Below are 16,242 nucleotides of genomic sequence, written 5' to 3'. Positions count from 1 at the left end.
GAAGTGCCAGGCTGGCGGACGATCGTATTCCTTGGGCGATGCTGGGCCAGCTTACTACAATCAAGCACCAATAATGGCCCAAGCTGGCCCTAGAAAGTGTGCTACCTGGGATGCAACTTAAAAGTGAGAACGTATGGGGAAAATTCTATCACGGTGACTGGGAAGTTGTCAGTACAAGTTGAGCACAATGGACAGTGAAAAACACTTTCTCTTATTGTAGTTAAGGCACCAGGGGGCAACGTAACACCGCTGCTTGGTCGAGGCAGGCTGGAAGAGCTGAGACTTGACTGGTCATTCATAAACAGCGTAAGAGAATAAAAGGAAGCAAGGCTCCTTGAGAAGTACGAGGACCGTTTTGGAGAAGGTGTGGGTTTGATAAAGGGACAACAGGTCAAACTGGTTTTGAAGGAACACAGCACACCTTTTTACTGTAAACCGCGACCTGTGCCCTACGCGCTAAGAGACGATCCAGAACAGGAAATCCTATCATTAGTAACAAAAGGGATATTGGTACCAGTGTTGCAAAGTGAGTGTGCGACACTTTTGGTAATGGTACCTAAACCAAACAAACAGGTTCGGTTGTGTGCTGATTACGAAGTGACCTTAAACCCAGCCTGTCGAAAAGATCGCTACCCTCTTCCGGTCATGGAAGACTTGTTCGTTTTACTGTGTCGTTATAAGTACTTTATCGTACTTGATCTATCTACAGCCTACCAGCAGCTTGAATTGCATCCAGAGTCACAAGATCTTGTTACTGTGAACACACATATTGGCTTGTTTAAGTCTACGAGATTGTCTTAAGGCAACACTAGTGCTCCAGCAATTATTCAGTCAGTCGTGGACAAAGTACTGGAAGGGCTGAGAAATGTCGTGTGCTATCTAGACGATGTACTAATACCGGGTGAAACTTATGACAAGTGTTATAAAAAGGTAAAAAGCGTGCTGGCACGGTTCAGCCAACAAGGCATCAGACTAAAGAAAGAAAAGTGACTGTTTTTTTCAGATGTCTGTTCACAAATTGAATCAGAACTGCGTGCCCACTTGGGCATGATTAACTTCTATGCCAAGTTTGTGCTGAACATGTCAGCCGAGCTGAAGCAGTTGTATGATTTATTGCAGAAAGCCAAAAAAATTGTGTTGGTCAAGGGCAGAAGAGAACCCATTCAACACAAATAAGATGTGGCTTACGCATGAAAATGTCTTAACGTTCTATGACTCAAAAAAAGGAGTTGTGGCTTGAATGTGACGCTTTAGCGTACGGAGGGGCAATTGTTCTTTTTCACAGAGTTGGGAATGATAAGAAACCGATTGCTTATCTATTACAAACTCTGAGCAAGGCTAAAAAGGGTTACGCCCCAAATTGAAAAAAGAGGCCCTTGCAGTTATTTTTGGGCTGGAAAAGTTTCGTAAGTACATGTATGACAGAACTTTCATCATCTATTCGAGTCACCAGCCGTTCCCAGGGCTGTTAGGTCACGGAAAACAAATTCCGGCTATGTCAGCAGCCAGGATGCAGAGGTGGGCTCTCTTACTTGCGGCCTACAGTTACAAGTGGGTTTATTGGAAGGGTAGCGAGATACAGAATGCTGATGCGCTGTCACGTCTGCCTTTGCCCAACGTGAAATTATCTTAGACTCCATAAGTTTCTTTTTGGCGGTAGGTGAAGTGTCTTTGTCAGCTGGTGAAATTAGGAGAGAAACTGAAAAGGATAGTGTGCTGAAAAGAGTGTTGTTTTTCACATTGAACGGATGGTTTTCACATGTGGACAATGAGGCATTGCAACCGTACTGTGTGCGCCGTCACGAATTGTCGGTTGACCAAGGGTGCGTATCATGGGGAAATCGAGTAATCATTCCCGAAGTGTTTAGAAAAAAAGTGTTGTCGTTTTTGCACGAGGGACATCTAGGCACCACCAGAATGAAAATGCTATGACGTAGTCAAGTGTGATTGCCTTAGATTGCATATGATGTCAAAACACAGTCAAAAACTGTATTACTTGTCAACTAACGCAAAACGCGCCGCCGCGTGTTCCATTGTTCACCTGTGGTTGGCCAACGTGCAGATGGCAAAGGGTGCATCTTGATTTTGCATACCGGGACCATAACTGTTTTTTTATTCTCGCAGATGCTCATTTAAAGTGGGTAGAGGTGTTTCTGACGAGTTCCACTACGACGAAATTTACTATAGGGAGATTGCCAAGTGTCTTCGCCGCGTTTGGACTATCAGATGAGGTAGTTATAAACAGTGGACCCCAGTTTGTGGCGACAGAGTTTGTAGAGTTTCTGTCGATGAATGGGGTACGTCACACCAAAAATCTTCCGTACCACCCCGCCTCAAAAGGAGGCGCGGAACGGTGTATGCAAACCGTAAAGTGGGGTCTCCTGAGCAGGTTGACGAGCAACGGGCGGGTGTCCAAAACCGATGAAACATCGAGTCGGCCAGTTTTTGTCTGCATACAGAAATACCCCAACTGGTACGACCAACAGGACCCCAAACGAGCGTTTTTTCCCTTGGAAGCCTGGGACCCGTCTAAATGAAGAAACGCATGAGAGTTTGCCAACAACAAATCATAACAGCCGACAACAAAAGAAGAGGCTCTTGGCGAAGCTTTCAAGCAGGCGACCAAGTCTTCGTCCGGGGATCACGTCCAACCTATCCTGCGTGGTTGGTGGGACATGTGGTGAAGAGAGTAAGTGCATCAATCTACGTCATGACGGTGCATGATCAGCATCGTTATGTGCACGTGGATGACGTCCGTCCGAGACATTTCGAAGATTTGTCTGCACAGAGACGAAATGTCGACACTCCGGCTGCAACACCACGAATGGCGTCCAGTGGTTCCCGAGACAACATGACAAAGCCTGCTGCCCTCGACATCTGGCCTGTTTCCAAGAAAGCTGCATTGACCACGCCAGTGATTCGGAGCAGCGTACGACAACGTAGGCGACCAGAGAGGTACTTTTGTGTGAACCAGCAGAAACTTTGATGGGGAAGGAGTGTTGTATTTGAGTACTGTTTCAATTATAAAATGCGCGAGGCGGCGTGGAAAGAGGTGAGCGCGCGCCTGCGACGTGCGAGACGGAACGAGAGCACGAGATATAAAATGTTTGGCTATGGGAACTATGTCGGGTGCACCTCGTCTTGTCTTCTTGCCGTAAGCCACAACAGTCATAAGCAAAACCGTCGACTTTATAGCGAAAACTGCAGAAACCAGAACCACATTGATATAAGAGTCACGACGTAATTTAGGTTTAGAATAAATCAATTTAAATAAGAAAGGCCAAGACTGCTTACCGGACTTGCGCATTACCGTCTGTGACCTCCGGTTCCCTATAAACCAAAAGTTTAATATGTAGGGAGAGATCACTTAAAATCCACGATGCAGAGATTATAGAGCTGAATATTAATATTCACCCAATGGAAACAGCTTAATTGACTGCTTCCCATTGACCGAACCACTCTGATGGTTTTATGATGAACTCTGGCCATAAAGCTTTTATTTTATTCAAAAAGCCGCCCTGCTAAAACCGACTCTAGGAGCCTCATATTTCGTTTTTATAAGGTTACATTTTCACCCAGAGTTTAATTATGCATTACAGGGGTCTTTTTTTTGGAGACTTCAACTACCATATTTTGCGGTGTATAAATTGTGGTCTTTGTTTTCGGAAATTTTCTTCAGTGCTTTTTATACAACGGTCCTTCTTGAAGCATTTGTTTTTGTTTAAGTGCGTACCTTAACTGCGGAGATATGCTTTGGGGTGAATTTTTTTATTCTATTTGCTGATGAGAGTAGAAAAACAAGACGAGAAAAAGACGAAGCGAATGATGAAGACGAAGTGGAAATGTTAGGGCAGTTCGAGCAAGAATAATTAAACGGCGTGTGAGTCATTGCTTGGCCCCTTGACGTCCTACTTCTGATACGAGAAACATCATCGACAGAGAATATTGAAACTTGTTCTATCGGGATTCAAAACAATGCATTCAAGATCTAATGTAGCTTTGAATTATTATCGTTCTTTTCGCGCGATAGATGAGTCAATATGCGTCGCGGACTTTGAAAATTATACGAAATACTGAGACGGAACAAGTTTTTTTTTTTTTGTGGGTTCTATATCACAGCGCACTAAATCAATAACTTATGCAATTAGGAAAAGTCAATTTTCGCTCAAGTGAAAATTAATGACTTTCATATGACTTGCGTTTTATTATAATTATTGATCACACAAGCTCATCTAACGAAACACAACTAATAAAATAACGAGAACAATTACATTGATGGCTATGCCACACCAGGTGGCACGCAAGTGAAACGCCTAATTGGGCCCAAGCTTGACAATTCTGAAGGCCTGACTTGTGACTAATACGGTTTGGCTCTAAGGCGTTAGTTAGTGCCAGAGTACTTTGCATTTCAATGTTGTTTTTTTTTTGTTTTTTTTTCAGCTCACCACATAATTGCCAAACTGCCAAATTTGAAACAATGATGTAATCTATAAACCGAAGAACCAGCGGTGAGGCCTAAATCTGCCATTTGTATGGCAATATAGGGCCAGGAGTTTACTTATTTACCCTCAAGGCCCCAAGGGGCTTTACAGAAGGGGGAGGGGGCGACAAAAATACAGTTGTTAAAACAATAAAATATAATACATGAACAAATGCACCCTTGCTCAGACATTTAAAAATATGTTATACAAAGTTATACCAGTAATAGCAAAGAGAAAATGGCTAATCAAAAAGCAACAAACAAGGTTTTTTTAAATCAATACTACTGGTAATGGAGGCTATGTCAGTAGAAAGGCGATTCCAATCAGAGTTAGTGCGAGGAACAAAGGAGTTATAATAAGTGTTAGTTTTGTAATAGGGGATACAGACTTTGTACTGGTCATCTACGCGGGATGAAAAGTAAGTAGGAGGAGTTAGAAGTCCATGGCGCATGAATGGGTTATTATGGCAAATTTTATGAAATAAAGTAAGCCGGAATATGCGTCTACGGTTCATTGGTGTGAATAAACCAAGGTTATTTTACATTGAAGTAACGCTGGATGTACGATGGTGATTACAGAGTATGAAACGTGCTGCACGATTTCGAACTGAATACTATGTTGCAATGATAGTGTTAGGACCGAGGTCCCAGATAGAACATGGATATACAAGCTTAGGTAGACAGAACATGGATACACAACTTAAGACGCATAATTTTTAGGGTGTCTACAATACACCTTTAACTGTTTGTTCGAATACAATGATCTCTTCACTTTCTCTTTAAAGGGGCGCTGCAATAATATTTAGGCGTCTGCCTTTTTTGCGGTTTCCACGTCTCTTGGGGTTCGGGCAAGCCAGCGGGTACGGAGAGAGTAACTAAATATCAATGCGTCATACTTTAACCGGACGACGTGGAAACCTCCTCCACCTACGAGGGCGACCCGCGTTGCCGAAAGCGCGCGATATGTGACGTCTTTGGTCCTGGGCTTACTACTGGTCAGAACCGCTAAAATCGTTTTTTTTTAGTCGAGATTCAAAATATAAGTGTCGCGAACCGTCTCAATTATGTATGAAAGTATTTTTTGTTCAGTATTTTAGATCAGAAAAGAAACAAATGCTGTTAATAAAGTACGGAAGCAAGAAATGACCCGTCGACATACCCGTCACCAAGCGGCGGAAAAAAACGGCGCATACTAGAAAGGGCTTGGGATGAGGCGCCGACGAACGGCGAGCGTAGAAAGGCCCCGGATGCACGCGGCGGCGCTGCGGTCGTATACCGGCTCGAAGATCCGACCGGTTCCGAGCGTTCCGAAGGCCTTCGGCACGGGCTTGGCTGGCGATTTTCCCATTTGGTGGTATGGCAGCGCGAAGTGGCTCCCGTTCTGAACTGATATTTACCCCGCGTTTACTGTCGTTTTTGGCCAATGAAGTGTTATGCCGAATTAGTCTTTAATCACGCAGCAAATGCAATGCAAGCCGCCCTGGCTGCCCGCTTCATACAGCCTATCCAACACCTGCTTTAGTGGCGCCCTCTCGAGTCGTCGACACGGAGTGCGGAGGCCGTGAGCGCTCGATAAGCTCACTACCCCTCCTCTAGTTCACAGTCACTCAAGCCAGGACCTGCGACGTCATGAAGGTTATTTTTTGCTTGTTTTTGTAATTCTAATTTGCCTATAACTTTTAAAATAAAGCGTAATTTGAGAAAAGAAAAGTTTCATGAAGTTACTACGTTCACTGCGCTCAGGTTTGGTGCAAATTAAAAACCAGTCAAAAACGTCCTTGCAGGGCCCCTTTAAGACGACTCTTCCAGCAGCCACGAACTAGTTCATGTAGAAGTCATAATGCGCGTCCACTAGCTCATCATCGTGGTTTTCCTGACTTGCCAGGACGCTTTCTGAGTAAATTATGTAGACAAGACAAATGGAAGAACTGTCTTAGTTGTCCCCAACATTTCTGAATAAAAAATCTTAAAGTTAGAAGTCAGATCAGATTTTAAGAGCTCAAGTTGAAACGTAAAGTTATTCACATAAATGACTGAAACAATCTTTACTCAAGGGCACACCAAAAGGGCGCCTTGAATTGTATAAATAATACGAAGGGTTTGCAAACGACGAAACCAAATCTGATGCGCAAGGAAAGCCAAGAAATTCTAGATTCACTGACGAAGCTACTTTATCCGCATTGTTCCCGGTCTAATATGCAGGGTTGTGCTGGCCAGTTTAAAAAGGTAAAACACTGAAGTGTAACCGGACTCTTAAACGCTAATCTTATGCAGTTGACCAGGTTACAAAAGGGGATAACAAATGTAAGGCGCGCAAGGAATAAAACTTCAAAAGTCAACGCGCAAGTTTGCACACATGGGTTAATAGAACGAGCCCCCAGGCTCTAGGCAGCTTCTGTAAATGTTTGAATTTTGCAGGAACAAATGTCGTTGTTTGCAAATTTGGTGCGCCCACATAGGCGCTTATGATTTAAAGATCCTCGCAGTTCCAACAACCTACTTTATCCTAATTGTCAAAGAAACACCATTCAGCCTTCACATTAAGGAACCTCCGCAAGACACAAAAATAACAAAAGAGTGCGTAATCATTTCCAGTAGTTTACCCCAGCGACGAAAAATGCTACGAGGAGAACGCGCTTACAGTTAAACCTTAAACATTCTGACTAAGAAAACGGAGGCGGATGTATCCTCCAAGCGTGTGTGGTTTTGAGAGCAAGGAATCCATTTTTATACCGTGCTTTTCAAACGACACACGCTTAGAGAGTACCATTTTTCCAGACTAGGAATCTGAAATGGCAACTTTTGTGCGGTATATAAAACAAGAAAAAAAAAATCGCCAGGAGCAACAAATTATTGCAAAATATTTTATAATTATTAATGTCTAATATTTGAAATTCACAGTAACCTTGCGTTTTTTTTTATTCGAAAGAGAGACAAAACTAAAACGAATAAAATCTCCGCTGAGCGCTAGCTACCTAAATACTTGCACGTTTTTGTATGCTCTTATGTATCTTAATATCTGATCAAATCTTAGTTTGGAAAGGGTCTAAGTTGAGATCAAATCTAAACCTGGGTGTCACCATTCACCCCGTCGGCAGCATCATAAATCAGCGTCAGCGAGTCGCCCGAGCGTTCCTCATTATCCCGAAGTCCCGAGCTGCGAGGCGGAGAGGCGTCTTCAAAATGACGCTGATAAGATTTCCTGGATCAAGTAGAAATTCGGATGATCGAGGCATTTCGCGAGGTCGAATCTGGTCATCGCCGCCTGCTGTACATTAATTTACGCGTCAAGAATGCTTCGAGTACAATAATGTACAAGTTTGGAAGGACGCGCAGAGAAAACTATTTTTTACCGAGTTTTCAGAGCTCGTGTTCATGCAAGACAACCGATGGGACATGATTGGAACACAGGCAACGCGGGTCGCTGCTCTCAAAACATTTTATACCAGCAAAAAAAGAAAGAAGCTGATTAGATGTTATCCTTTATTTTTATTTGAAGAATAATGAGGGAAGTCTGCATAATGATTCCAGCATAAGCAAAACGGTTAAGACCGTCGAAGCAAGTGCAAACCCCTACATGCGCGAAGGCCGCAAGATGATAGCAATATAGATTCGGGACATCAGAACATTCGTGGGAACGAAGCTGCACCACAACAGGATTTCCTCTTTTCTTAGCCATCCTGACTCAGGCGAAATCAGCAACGACATTTAACCAGTTAGAGACCCTACCGGACCCCACAAATAAGAAAAGGGAGAGGTCGACGACACCGACCTCAAGGCGGCCGAATGGACGGCGTGCGGAGAGCGCCCCAAGGGCGTCCTATATGAGAAGACCCGCATTGCATTAAAGCGGTGGTGAACCAAAATTTGGATTAAAAAAAAAAAAAAAACAATGCAGGAGATGTAGGCGGGACGCTACAATCTCTATAACACTACTCGTAAGGCGATATCTCAAATGGACGGCCGTATTTTTTGGAAAGAGAGGTCGAGATTGAACCAGGCCGACAAGGGGGGTGACGTAAAGATATCTCGTTTCCTCCTCTCTTCGTTTCGCCCTCCTCAATGTGGCGAGACGGAGAAGACGCGAGGCCGTTCCCTCCTCTTGTCGGAGAAACAAGAAGTAAACTTATCTATCAAATGCGGCTCTCTTTTTTTTTTAATAATACGGTAATTTGTTTGAAATATTGCTGCATGAGTGACGTTTTGGTACTTGTAGCACCCCGTTGCACGCTTTTGAGGCCGTGTTTTGTGGAATCCAGATTTCGGTTCAGCATCCCTTTAAGTGTGACACCTGCACTCTTGGTAGGGGTCGGCCTACGTTGACTTTGCACACACACAGCGATGGCCCCGAAAAGGACCGTCAAACTCAACAAGAAGAAGAGACGGGAAGAGGACCTTGGAGAATCCACAAGAGGCCCAAGTATCTGCATCCGCTGCAAGGATACCGCTTTCGAAGACCACGTATTCTGGGACGGCCCCAACGCGCAGAAAATGCGTCGAAAAGTATTTACCGCACTTTCTGAGCACCTCAAACCAAGCACCATCTAAGAATGCATTTTTTGCTCGGAAGCATCGAAACATCGAAAGTTCATTCTGGATTCCCTCCTCGCCTGCGTGAAGAGGGCGAAGATCTCCAACTTTATTCAAACCGTCGCTTCGCCCCCCCCCCCCCGCCCTCCCTCGGTCTCTGACAGATGGCACCTAACAAGATTCTCACACAGTACCTTTTCTATATTTCAGTAATAGGTATTTCAATCAAAATATCGTAATACAATCCAGAGTTTAACATTATAGCGCCTGTGCGTTCGTCCTAAGTGTAACGAATTTCACGCAGACATGCTTTGTTTCTTTTGTGCCATCTTTGTGAAATCGTCGACCTTTAGCCTCGAAATATGTTTTAAATAGTGGGAGACATCTCAAAACTTCTCATAAGAGGCATGATAATAAACGTACGTTCTTCGGCGGAACTATATTGCCGCAGCACTTTTTCTCGCTTGTTTATTTAATAGCTCCTTGTTGGGATGTTTACATACTTCTCCCAACACACGCAACGTGGTCATAAGAGCTCATAAATTGCTTTACAGGCATATTATCTTAGATATGTTTTTTATTAATAGTATGTTCCCATTAATTTTTACTTCCACGGGTATGGAAGGAAGCTAGAAAGGTATGGTATATTAGAAAAGAAGAAAACGATATGCCTCAAGCGTGTATACAAGTCGAGCTGGAAATGCTTGCTATTTCTTAAAACATTATAATTGTTTTCAGTTAGTGAGATTATCATCATTTTAACACACTAGACACAGGAACGAAATTGTGGGCAACCCAAAAACCTTATTCACTTTATTTGATGATGCATTAATGCATGTTCAGGTTATTTTTTAAAGTATTTTCATTTAAAATTGAAAGTTTAATTGCTACTTCGCTTAGGTATAAAGGCTAAATAAAATAAACTGTCATGCACTGCACAAAACCACGTATTCGTACAACCCACCAAAAAAGAGCCTCATGAAGCGTTTTACAGCGTGAGGCAGTTTGCTTTTGCTCAAAGAAAACAGAAGTCGATCGATATTTGCTCTCACTTTTTTGTACTTGGGATACACTTAGCGCAAACTAATTTCGTCCAGATTCGTTAAGAGGCGTTTTGGCTTAATCATTATTGATTATTTTATTTAACTTTTAATGTCATCTGATGCAATTACTGGTTTTGAAGTTTTCAAGTTTTTTTATTTATTTATTTATTTATTTATTCAAAGTACCTCAAAGGCCTGTCGGCATTACATGAGGGGGGGTTATATAATCTGGTTAACACAAAGAAGGAATGACAGGGAGCACGCCGACTCTATACAAACATCAATACACATCTGCGCGCAACAGAATAAACTAAATATTTGCACAGCTGGGTAACATAAAGCACATACTGAAATAAAAAATAATAATAATACACATATCCGTTAACATTTCGAGTAAAAATATAGATACAGTGACCAGTTTGCAAGAAAATAACATCGTTACACATTTTTAATTGGATAACATATATGCGGTTAATTCTGAACGAAAAAGTGCTGGGTCGGAAACTGAAACAACGGCCTCGGGAAGATCATTCCAGAGCTTGATGGCACGTGGCAGGGAAGAATTATTGAATGACAATGATGTCCCAAAGATGCGCTTAAAACTCTTAGTGTTAAAATTACGTGATTCCTTGTTCAGGTGTTCCAGATGCAAGAACCAAGTCCCAGCGGGGCTGTGGCATAATCGGTGAATTAAGCATAGGAGAGAAATGTTACGTCGAGTTTCCAGTAGACAGATAGAATAATTTTGCTTTATTAGTGACACGCTGTCGAAACGCGAATATGATGAAGAAATGAAGCGGGCTGCACGGTTTTGAATGGATTCGATTTGATTAATAAGGTAGGTTTGGTAAGGGGCCCAGATAGCGGAGGCGTGCTCTAATTTCGGGCGAACATAGGTTTCATAGGATAATTTGCGGAGGTGAGAGGGCGCAGATTTAAGATTGCGTTTCAAGTAACCGAGGGTACGGGATGCTTTAGCGGTTATCGTGGTAATGTGAGAAACCCAAGAAAGATTAGAAGTTAGTTCGACACCGAGGTACTGATAAGCGGAAGCAGCGATGATGGGCGAATTGTTGAGTAAATATGTGAAGTCTGAATTTGTGCGTTTACGGGTAAAAGAAACAAGTTTACATTTTGCTGTGTTAAGGGTCATTTGCCATCTGTGGCACCAGGTAACTACCCGATCAATATCAGTTTGGATATGTAAGTGGTCGTCAGGGTTGTTAATCTTTCTGTACAGTACACAATCGTCGGCAAAAAGACGTACACAGGATGTTAGCGACTGCGGGAGATCATTAATGTATATTAGACATAGAAGAGGGCCAAGGACATTAGCAAATATAAGTTGCACAAAATAAAATAAAATATGCAATTAGCCACTTCGTACCACATGCTGCGTCCAAAACAATTCTCCAGAATAAGCTGTACGATATAGGACATCTTAATAATATATATATATATATATATATATATATATATATATATATATATATATATATATATATATATATATATATATATATATATATATATATATATATATATATATATATATATATATATTAGTGCTGGGCGTAGATTAAAAATTTTAACCCGAATAATCGCTACCCTTTAATCGTATAATTAATCGATTAATCGGTTGCGTTGATTTTTATAAATAATATACTAGAAAGAGTGGCAACAACTCGTCTTGCCTTTGAAGGCCTATTTTACTCTCTGTTACACCGCGCAAAGAACATTTAGATTTGAGGATACAGAAAGTTCAACGATTCAAAGACGCACATATTTTTGCTCCAGCTCCGAAGACGAAGAAGTTTGTCCACATTCTCCAACAAGAAGACAAGAAGTCAGGGCTTGGGCGATGCTTTCTGCCTTTTTCAGAAAAAGGGGCCTCGATGAGAAGGCGTTGATTGTTGTCTGCGCTTTGGCGGATGGTCCTTGCTGCAGTTACATGGATGCTTCGATCGTAGGCGATACTGAAGCGAACTTCCGCTTCCACTGTTTGAAAACGGCTTTTTGCAGATGATTCAGTGGACTTCCTTTCAGTTAAAAACTTTACCGCTAGAGTTTACTTTAAGCCCAAACTTTCCAGCAAGATTGCCTTCCATACTCGTGAACTCGTTCATTTTTAAGGGCCGAATAACGGAACAAGTAACCATGGCGTTGTTAGCTTCCCAGCTGTTTTTTTTTCTTCGTTGTCTTGCCTGAGCAGGATGTGTAATAGATCCTCAACACGTGAAGTTTCGCGGTCGCGCGGAGATCAATTGCGGGCCCGGCTTGTTCATCTGGCCTCGGCAGAACTGTAATGTATATCTTCTAACACGTGACGCTTCGCGAGCGCGAGAATTGAACCTTGCTCATTGCACCTTGCTGGGAACGGAAAACCACTCTGGACAGAACGACGGGATACACACCACACAGCGCTTTCCTTAGAAGAGGGGGGGGGGGGGCATAAGTCAGCCCTAGTTCGGGCAGGTCGCCCAGGATAGAGCCATGCGTGCGTCCAGTTGACTTCGTTTTCAGTACCGATTAAATCACCGATTAACCGGTTAAAAAATTGAACGCGGTAAAAGCCGTAATCGATTAATCGGAAGGTTAATCGATCAATTTCTCAGCTCTAATATATATATATATATATATATATATATATATATATATATATATATATATATATACACACATATATAAATATATATATATATATATATATATATTATTATTACAGAGCTCGTGATATGATTAGAGAAAGAAGAGGTAGAGGATTGCCGGCGCGCTCGCAGCAAGGGATTCAATCCTCTCTCTCCCACCATTACCCAGCTATAAATAAATCATCATCGTTTTCACCGTAACATTCTTTGGTAAAGGTGCGGACCCATCCCCGACCTGGACCTTCGCAGCAGGAGTCTTCCGCCCGCATCCAACATGGCTCCACCCCCAGCGACACCACCCGAAGGCGCTCCACCTACGCCCCCGCCACCCCTAGTCCTCACAAAGCCACGGGACCCCGGACCTTTTACCGGTACAGGCGACCAGGAAATAGAAGACTGGATCGACCTCTATGAAAGAGTAAGCTTGCATAACCGATGGGACAATACTATCATGCTCGCGAATATTATTTTTTTCTTGCGAGACACCGCCCGGACATGGTTCGAAACGCACGAGGAAGAGATCACCTCTTGGGAACTCTGTAAGTCCAAACTTCAAGATCTTTTTGGACGTCCCACCGGGCGTAAGCTGTCTGCGTAGCGTAAGCTGGGTTCCCGCGTACAAACATCTACAGAGTCATACGTCACCTATATTCAAGACGTCATCTCTCTCTGCCGCAAGGCTAACCCTGAGATGTCAGACACAGACCGAATCGAGCACATCCTAAAAGGCATAGCTGACGATGCCTTCCAGCTGCTTCTAATCAAAGACTGCTCGACGGTCGACGAGGTCATCAAGGAGTGCCGCCGGTTCGAAGCTGCTAAAACACGAAGGATAGCACACAAATTCAACCGCTTGCCCAACACACCAGCAACATCATCTTGCGAAGACGCAGATGCCAGTTCGGTACAGATTACCAAAATCGTCCGCCGAGAGCTGGAAGCAATGATGCCTAGTGAGGGTTTTTCTCGCCCTTCCGAGTCGCCGAACGGGACAGTATCGATAGCTGTTGCTCAAAGTGTCGTCAGAAAGGAAATGGAGAAGCTCTGCGCTTCTTCATGCCCCCGCTTCCAACCCACCCCTGACCACCATATTTCAGATCGTTGCCCCTGTGAACCTCCAACTGCAGCAACAGTCTTCAGACCGCCTCAACGTCGCGACCCAGCCGCATGGCGAACACTCGACAATCGGCCAATTTGTTTCCATTGCAACGTAGTTGGTCATGTCGCCCGCTATTGCCGCAACCCATGGAGCAACCAGTAGCCCAGGTTTCCATTTTCCAGCTCCAGTCGCCCTTACAGGGGAAACTTCTCTCCGTCTCCCGGGGTCCCCGCGAATGAACAAGTATTTTATCGCTCGTCACGCAACAATCGTTCGCCATCGCCGCGCCGTCGCCAGTCGCTGTCTCCAGTCATCCGCCGCCAACTGTCGCCGTCCCATGACCTTCGACCTTCGGAAAACTAACCAATGCAGCTTCAAGAGGTGAGGCTGCATTAGAGTCCCCAGCCAAAATCCTCCACGAAGCATCGCCGCTATAGCCAAGAATCGACTGCTGATCGACATTGACGGTATTAGCACATTTGCCCTTGTTGATACCGGAGCCACTATTTCCATTATGCGCGAAGACCTCAGACGACGCTTAAGAAAAGTTCTGACGCCACCTGATACAAACATTCTGCGCGGTGCTGACGGTGGCGCAATCTCTCCTCATGGTATGTGCGGTGCTCGCATAACCCTTCATCACAAGACCGCATTTGTTCTTTTTACAGTCCTTAGAAGCTGTCCTCACAAAATCATCCTTGGTTGGGACTTTCTGGCCACTCACTCCGCTCTCATTGACTGCGCTAAAGGCGAAATTGAACTCGATGCTTCAGAGGCCTGCGATGTTTCAGACCCCATTGGGGCGAAGCTATGCTGTCTTGAAACATCACGCATACCACCCTTGTCGGCTGTAGCGATCAATGTCACAACCACTCAATCGATCCAGGACGGTGACTATATAATCTCACCTATTGTGAACATATTGCTCGAAAAACAACTCGCCGTACCACACTGCATTGCAGCCATCCAGAATGGTGCCACCGATATATGGGTGCTCAATATCCCTCGCAGTCCACAAATTCTCCCCAAAGGTATGACGATTGCGCACAGCTTCCCGACTCTTGACTCCACCGTCGCCGTCATTTCTGAAGAAGTTTTGCCACCCAAACCTCCTCAACCACTCTCGGAGACTGACATTGCCCACATTTCCACCATGATTGACCCAACTTTGAACAGAGACGAAGCACAGCAACTCCTCAGCGTACTTTGCAAGTACCATACTATATTTGACCTGACAAACCGCCCTCTCGGCCAGACAACTAGAGTTACTCATAGAATCAACACCGGCTCCGAACCTCCCATCCACCATCGTCCCTACAGAGTCTCGCCAAGCGAACGGCGCGCTATTCAACAGGAATTTGACAAGATGCTGTCGCGAAACATTGTCCAACCCTCGTCCAGTCCCTGGTCCTCTCCTGTTGTTTTAGTAAAAAAGAGGGACGGCTCATGGCGTTTTTGCGTCGATTATCGTAGGTTAAATAAGATCACGAAAAAAGATGTCAATCCTCTGCCACGCATCGATGACACTCTCCATTGCCTACAGGGAGCAGAATATTTCTCATGCATCGATCTTCGCGCCGGCTACTGGCAGATTAACGTTGATGAAACCGATCGTGAGAAAACGGCATTCATTACGCCCGACGGACTTTTTGAATTCAAGGTCATGCCCTTTGGACTGTGTAACGCCCCCGCAACGTTCGAAAGAATGATGGACCGTCTACTCAAGGGTCTAAAATGGGTCACTTGCTTGTGCTATCTTGACGACGTCATCATCTTCTCTGACACCTTCCCAAAACATCTTGAACGTTTGACCCAAGTGCTCACAGTGTTTCAACAAGCGGGGCTACAACTAAATTCAGCTAAATGCCGGTTCGGCAGTCAACAAATTAAAGTTCTCGGACATCTCGTAGACAAACATGGTGTTCTACCCGACCCTGAAAAAATTAAGGCTGTCAAAGATTTCCCAATGCCTCTTTCTTCAAAAGACGTCAGGAGCTTTTTAGGGCTTTGCTCCTACTTACGCCGCGTCATCAGAGACTTCGCACACATAGCACTCCCATTGACATCTCTCCTGAAACAAAATCAAGCTTTCGAATGGAAGGATCATCATCAGATTTCGTTTGCCCATCTGAAAGATGCTTTGACCTCCAGCCCCATTCTCGGCCATTTCGATGACACGGCACCCACTGAAATTCGCACCGACGCCAGTGGTCACGGTATTGGTGCAGTTCTCGCGCAACATCAGTTCGGAAAGGAAACGGTAATTGCTTATGCTAGTCGACTACTTTCACCTGCTGAGTGAAATTACACCATTTCCGAGAAAGAATGCCTTGCAGTGGTATGTTCGGTCTCCAAATTTCGACCATACCTTTTTGGACGCCCCTTCCGTGTCATCACTGATCACCATGCCCTTTGTTGGCTTTCGTCATTAAAAGATCCCAT

General features: G+C 44.1%; 1 pseudogene; it reads left to right on the top strand.

The window, feature by feature from the left end:
* The first annotated feature begins 13,035 nt into the window (after positions 1-13,035).
* Positions 13,036-13,915, top strand: LOC121838182 (annotated as a pseudogene).
* The last annotated feature ends 2,327 nt before the right edge of the window (positions 13,916-16,242 follow it).

The sequence above is a fragment of the Ixodes scapularis genome, unplaced genomic scaffold (genome assembly GCF_016920785.2).
Source record: "Ixodes scapularis isolate PalLabHiFi unplaced genomic scaffold, ASM1692078v2 PGA_scaffold5__190_contigs__length_132052651, whole genome shotgun sequence".
Lineage (NCBI taxonomy): Eukaryota > Metazoa > Arthropoda > Arachnida > Ixodida > Ixodidae > Ixodes > Ixodes scapularis.
Note: the sequence above shows the minus strand (reverse complement) of the source record. Positions and strands in the feature narration are given on the sequence as shown.